This window comes from Dioscorea cayenensis, chromosome 18 (assembly GCF_009730915.1).
Source record: "Dioscorea cayenensis subsp. rotundata cultivar TDr96_F1 chromosome 18, TDr96_F1_v2_PseudoChromosome.rev07_lg8_w22 25.fasta, whole genome shotgun sequence".
Classification (NCBI taxonomy): domain Eukaryota; kingdom Viridiplantae; phylum Streptophyta; class Magnoliopsida; order Dioscoreales; family Dioscoreaceae; genus Dioscorea; species Dioscorea cayenensis.
In genome coordinates, this window is record NC_052488.1 from 15,806,850 (window position 1) to 15,813,688 (window position 6,839).

General features: G+C 33.6%; 1 long non-coding RNA gene across 1 annotated transcript; it reads right to left on the reverse strand.

Annotated features, from left to right (window-relative positions):
- Positions 1-1,882: 1,882 nt before the first annotated feature.
- Positions 1,883-6,048, reverse strand: LOC120282383. The gene is made up of 5 exons (XR_005542960.1): positions 5,616-6,048; positions 5,406-5,527; positions 4,048-4,182; positions 3,890-3,980; positions 1,883-2,074 (listed from the first exon to the last, which is right to left on the reverse strand). It is a non-coding gene; the product is annotated as an uncharacterized LOC120282383 (long non-coding RNA).
- Between the last annotated feature and the right edge of the window lie 791 nt (positions 6,049-6,839).

The window sequence follows — 6,839 nt, forward strand, 5'->3', positions numbered from 1 at the left end:
TTTATTCAATTTAATTGTTCAATTTAATCTTTTTGATTTTGGTTGGTTGGTTGGTTGGAGGATTCAATATATATGTTTAATTATTCAATTTGTTAAAGACGGATGAGAAGAAAAAGTAGTAGTAGTAGATCTTGTAAAACATAACCAATCCATCACCCAATTCTATATTTCAATTCAACCATTAAATTGAATAAAATAAATAAATAAATAAATCAACACACTCTTATTTATCATCATCATCATGGTTGACAAAAAAAAAAAGAGTGATGACTATTTTGTAGCTTTCCAGCTCTATTAACAGAGTCATTAAATTAGAATCCCATTGAAAGGGAGACCATGAGATCATGCCATAAAATTAGCAACGTTTTTAATAAAATAAATAAATAAATAAATAAACACACATGTTACGATCTAGCCCTAAAATCGATAACGTTTGGAGGAGAGAGAGAGAGAGAGAGAGAGAGAGAGAGAGAGAGAGAGAGAGAGAGATCCGATGGAGAAGATGGAGATCAATGGTTCAATGGAAGATGGAGGCAGTGGAAATTGGTCGTCCACTTCGGTAGAGTAGCTAGAGCTCAATGGAGGCAGGACCAGACTTCGATGGAGCAGCTGGAGCTTGATGGAGGTAGGACCAGACTTTGGTGGAGCAGCTGAAGCTCGATGGAGGTAGGAGGCGGTGGAGAAAATTAGGGTTCTGATTTTTATTTTAACCCTTATATTATATTAAAATCATAGATGAATTTTTTTAGGGAAATTACTTATAAGTCCTTGTGAAGTTTCAAACTTTTCATTTAGTCCTTCTGACTTTTCCATATTCCATTAGGTCCCGCCTTTTTTAGTCAAATTCTTTTTAGTCCCTGGTGTTAATTCCGTCAGTTAAGTAAGTGGGAAATGTCACAAATACCCATGTGAGATGAAAAAGCAAAAGATGGATGGAGTTTCCCTCCAAGTCTTGTCACATTAAATGTGATGTGTGGTCATGTCTTTTTTAAAGCTTTTTTGTCAGAACTTTTACTTTTTTCACTCTTCTTCTTCTCAATCTTCTTGAACTTCTTCTTTTTCATTTGTTTGACTTGCTGATGGAGAATATCAACAATTTAACTTCTTTTTCATCTTGTTTGGGTTGCCAATGGAGAATATCAACAGTTCAACTTCTTTTTCTTCTCATTTGGGTTGTCCGTGGAGAATATCAACACTTGAACTTCTTTTTCATCTTGTTTGGGTTGTTAGTGGAGAATATCAATACTTCAACTTCTTCTTTTTCATCTTCTTTTTCAACATGTAAGTTTGTTCTTTTCTTTCTTCTTCTTCTTCATTCTTTCGTAGTTCACTATAAGAAAAACAGGAATTTGGCACGGTAATTTTGGCACTGAAATGAGCCAAAAAACCGTGACAAACTGATTTTGGCACAGAATAGTAACCGTGCCTATAACATGCGTGACAAATGTAATTTGTCACGCAATAGTAAATCCGTGACAAAATTGTCACAGTTTTAGGCATGGTTTTTGGGACGGTTATTTTGTCACCTTTTTTGGAATGGTTATTTTGCCACGGTTTTTGAGACTGTTATTTTGCCAGGGTTTTTGGGACGATTGAGTTTGTCACAGTGTTTGGCACGGTTGAGTTTGTCACGGTTTTTGGGACAGTCGAGTTTGTCACGGTTTTTGGCACAGTTAATTTGTCACAAAGATAATTTTTGGCACCATTTTTATCACGGTTTTAAATTTAACATGATTGTTGACACACTTTTTGTCATGTTTTTTTCACAGTTTTGAATTTACTGATGATATTGACATGATTTTTTTGTCACAAAATTTGGCACAATTCTATTTGAAAAAATAAAATAAATTACAAATAAGATTATTTAATATTAGAACCTACATTTAATTTCATCAAAATGTAAATTACAATATTTGTAAAATATGCAAAATGTTATTACAATCATAGCATTATTACAACAATAAGATCCAATCTAACATAACCCTATACATCATCATGAACCCTATACTTCATCTTAAGAGAAACACGAGCTCTCTTCAAAATTGGAGAGTGCTTAGCTGATTCTTCGATGTCACTGCATATCGTGTAAATTTCATAAGATAAAGAATATCCAGAGCATCAGTACAATGCTGCACGACACATTGCAATTTATGTACAATTTCATAGAAGAATAAAGTCAGCAAGTTAGTTTACAAAGACAACATATTAAACCGGAAATTCCAAGGTAAAATGAGACAAAAGAATCTTGGGACAAGATGATAAAGATCCAGAGTATCAAACAAAGAGGAAGTTCATGGGTGAACAATTTAGAATAAAAGGGAATCAAGCAGGTAATTATCAACAAGTGTCGGATCTTTCAACTGTACAAAGCTTCTGGTTCACTCCATATACGCAAGAAAAGAAACCTTTATTGGAGGATGTTGTGCCAAATATATGATTAAACTTCCTAACAAGTGCACCAATGACTACCTAACTTTGGGTCACTCTCATCAATTGTACATACAAACTGAAAATGTTATAAATCATAATCAAATAATAGATATTAAATGCTTGACTCACTATACACAGTTTTTCAGGTTCATATCGGTAGCTTGAAATTATAGACTGGCTCAAAGCTAAAGCTATTAAGTCATCTTCCAACCATATATGAGCATTCATCATCTAGTAACTGGCAAGAGAATACTCGTTGCCATGTCAATTGTATTTTTTCCTTAAAGAATGATAAGTAAAAGTGCACAACCCCATCATAATTTATACACAGTTAACTGCTCAACTCCTCAAACAATCTTTTCCATAAAATCAAATTTAATTTTTAATTTGCCTACTATTCTATCTAAAAGGGCATAGCAGTTTAAAAATAACTTTGCAAGATTATCTTTTTCATAAAACCTATGATTAAAATCACAGGCTACTAATCTCATCATCAAGTCATATTCACCTAAAAGCTTCAGTGCCACACTCTGAAACCAAGGCCTATCGAAGGCAACCATGAAGAACATTTAAGAACAGTAAGTTTGCAAAAATCATATGCTATAGAGGAACAGAAATGTTGCCACATAAATTGCCATTTAATAACATAAAATTGCCACTTATCTGAACTTCATGCTAAAAAAAGGAAAAAAAAACACTGAAGGGTCCTGAATTGAATTTTGCACTCTGATGGATACCCAAAAAAAAAAAACTAGCCAAAACTATATCCGGGTAAATGAAATGGCCAACAATGTAACCAAAGCATGTACTTCAACTTTCTTCGGCCTTAAAAATGGCACAAAGTTTAATTAAAATTATGTCAAGGACAAAACAAAGATAAACCCATCATTTCTCCCTCCATCTCATTCCAATAACTTAATACTCAACCCCGTCTCCATAACTAAGTCCCCAAAGCCTAGGCGGTTTTCATTTTTTTTTAATTTAAAAATTCAAAAACCTCTCATCAGAAGTCATATCTTCTTAATCATCCATGGCCGATGCCAAAAATATATAGCAAAAATTATGAGATAAAGGCATGACTCAGAGAGATAAGTAAAGAAATGAAACCAAATGAAGCTGTGCACAAGTACATAATGTGACTAATAATTTCTGAACAATTTAGATAGTTAAACACATGACATACGAAGAATAAAAATAGCACTAATATGAAAAGGATGGATAAGAAAAATGGATAGCAGACTAAGCCATGCAAGAACAAAATCAAAAAGAAGAAAGTGAAACAACCTTGATTAAACTCATTCAATGAAGTTTAACAAAATAAAAAGATATCAACAAAACTGCATACAAATTTATATGTTTCTAAAAGTTCTGCTCTGAACTCCCTAGCTAAACAAAACAGAGATGTACTAGGTACCTTAAATATAAGAATTAGGACACAAAATAAAGCAACTTCATTTACCTTAACCCTTCATTGGCATTTGCTGGCTCTACTTCAGGTACGAGTGATAACAAAGCTTACGAAGATCCATAACAACATTGAAAAGAGAGATCTAAATTGAGAACAACACATCAGTCATCAATACAAATAAAATAGGACATAGGAAACATGACAAGTACCATGACCACTTGTGCGCCTCCACGACCAGCTAAAACCTAGTAATTATGAGTAAGTATGGCCTTGTAGACTTAATTCAACACTTAATATCAGTTCCTTCTTTGGTGGTAGATCTTTCATAACATCCTTCTTAACTCCTGCAGACATGTACAATATGTTATAATGCTCTGCTTCGGAAGTACTAGGTTAAAAATGTAGTCTTTTCAATTAATTAACACCAATATATTCACACCAAAAAAATTAAAATCCCACAAACAACAGACACCTATACAAAAACTATACAACTATAAAGCAAACCAACTCTAAAATAGTTACTAAATGAAGGCAATGGAATTGAAAACAATATTTTTTCAACCAAAAAAAGTCTAAATATAAAAAACACACACATACACAAACACATATCAAGCTGCATTCATGAGATATCATGCTAACATCAAGACCAACAATGGAGAATCATAATTCTGCAAACATTGAAAAATCAGACTCAAAGTGGAGTAGGGAACTTGTTAAAAAGTTACATGATGGGAAAAGTCCTCCCTGTAGAAAAGGACAATTAATTGAGGAAACTATCAATAAGAATAGCAAAAGAAATTGGAGGATGTTCACCTAAACAATGATGTCAAAGATGGAGTGTTGCCATTTTTTATATCAATCATACGAATTTAAAGAGCAAGTTGTTCTAGTCAAGGATAAGGCAAAACAATAGTTCTCCAATATGCCACAAATGAGCATATCCACTAAACACTCCCACACAAGAAATTCAATAAAGCCAACTAGAAATGACATGTAAGATGTGCAATACAGCTGACTAGAAAGTATTTCCAATTAAAATTACTAATACTAGGTTCACAAAATATGTTCCCTGAAAACCACCACTACCAGATAATAAGCAGGTCGTGTCATACATTGCCAAAGATCCCGGTATAACTTCCAAATATGATTAATGTAATAATCAAGATATTTAGAAGAAATAAAAGGCCCATATAACCACGAATATCGACAGCAAAACCAGTATAATTTAAAAGCCAATATAATTGGACACTTCAAAAACATCAATAGCCTTCCAAAAACATGACATATTAGACCAAATATGAATAACCATTTGCATTAATCCTTTCTAGTCGCACTACTTATCACTTGCATTCACCAAAGTCACCAAAAGCAATTGTAAGCTCTCGACAAACGGACAACACACAAAATTAGGAACCAGAAACAAAAACATAAATCTATTTCGTCTGAAATATATATAAAGCAACAAGCCAAGCATTTAACAGTGCCAACATCTCAATAGAGTCAATGATACGATTCACAGCATGAAATCAAACAAGGTTCAACTCCTCAAAACTAGTGATCTGCTTACCATCCAGAGATACCACAAACCATTGGAAGCCAATCCTCTCCATTATTAATTATCGAGATCCTTAATTGGAATTTTCACAGGAATTTCCTGTAGGGTCTTTCGGCGTCCTTGTCTTGCATATGCTGGAATCAAAACCAGATCATAGAACAAATCAATTAGGGATTTCACATCAATAGGTCGACATCAAGGGGAAAAGGAGAAAAGCCTTACGAATTCACGTACAATGCCCTTGTAGACGAGGATGGGAATGGCGATGCCGAACATGCCGACAATGGCAAGGTTCCGATGGGTCCAGCGGAAGTTAAACTCTAGGTTCTCCCAGCCGGAACCGGTCTAGAAGAAAGCCTTACGAATTCACGGAAGATGCCCTTGTAGACGAGGAGTTTCGGGCGACATAGTCGAGGACGCCAAGGGTGATGAAGAGTTTGCAAATGGTGAGTTGGGGCTGTCGCCGGAACCGGTGTCATCGGAGGAGGATGGTGAGGATGTGGAGGTGGTTTGCGGCGTCTTGGAGGCAGAGGGCGGTGGGTATGGGGATCAAATCTGGGGGTTAGGGTTTGGGGTGAGGATGGAGGAGAGGATGGGTTTTTGTTTAATGGAGGGCTCTTTGATTACTCTGATGTTGGTTGTGGACTGTCAGATCTTGATGCCAACCCATCAATCAATTATACAAAAACATATCTTCGAAGATTCCAGCTATCCGGTTTATTATTTATTTATTTTTAAACTAACACATATCTATATTTTAATATTTCAAGATTAACAAAAATCGGGAAATGAAGACGTTGTTAAGAAAATTAGCAAGGAAATTAGAGATTATTATGTTTAGTTATGAAAATGAAAATTTTGACATGTTTCTTAGCCGAATGAGATTACTGGATGTTATTAATAATGATGATGATAATAATAATAATAATAATAAAATAGAACATATAAAAATAATTAAGAATTAAAGATCTATTTATATGTGTATGTGTATTAAATCAAGAGAACAAAATGGACCAAACAAACTTGAGGTCATTGCCAAAATTAAAATATAATTTGATTGAATTGGATGTTCCCTGTCTCAACCCCATATTTGTTGAGCCTATTCCAAATCCGTGTACATCCCTAAAATACCCTGTTGCATCTCATAACAAAAATATGAAATCATTTCACACTTATTTTTTCCATCTTTTTTCTTAATTTTGATGATAAGGCTGAAACATCCAAATTTTATGTGGCTGATGGATCATATTTATTTATTTGATTTTATGATTATTTGTAAGAAAATGAATTTTTTTTTTATTTTTAGTTTTAATTTAAAATTTTTTATAAATATATTATAATAAACAAAATTGTTAATAACTACAATTATTGTTTTATAAACACACAACTCTATTCTAATATCAGCTTTAGAATTAAGATAAATTAAGATAAGATAATAGGATAATG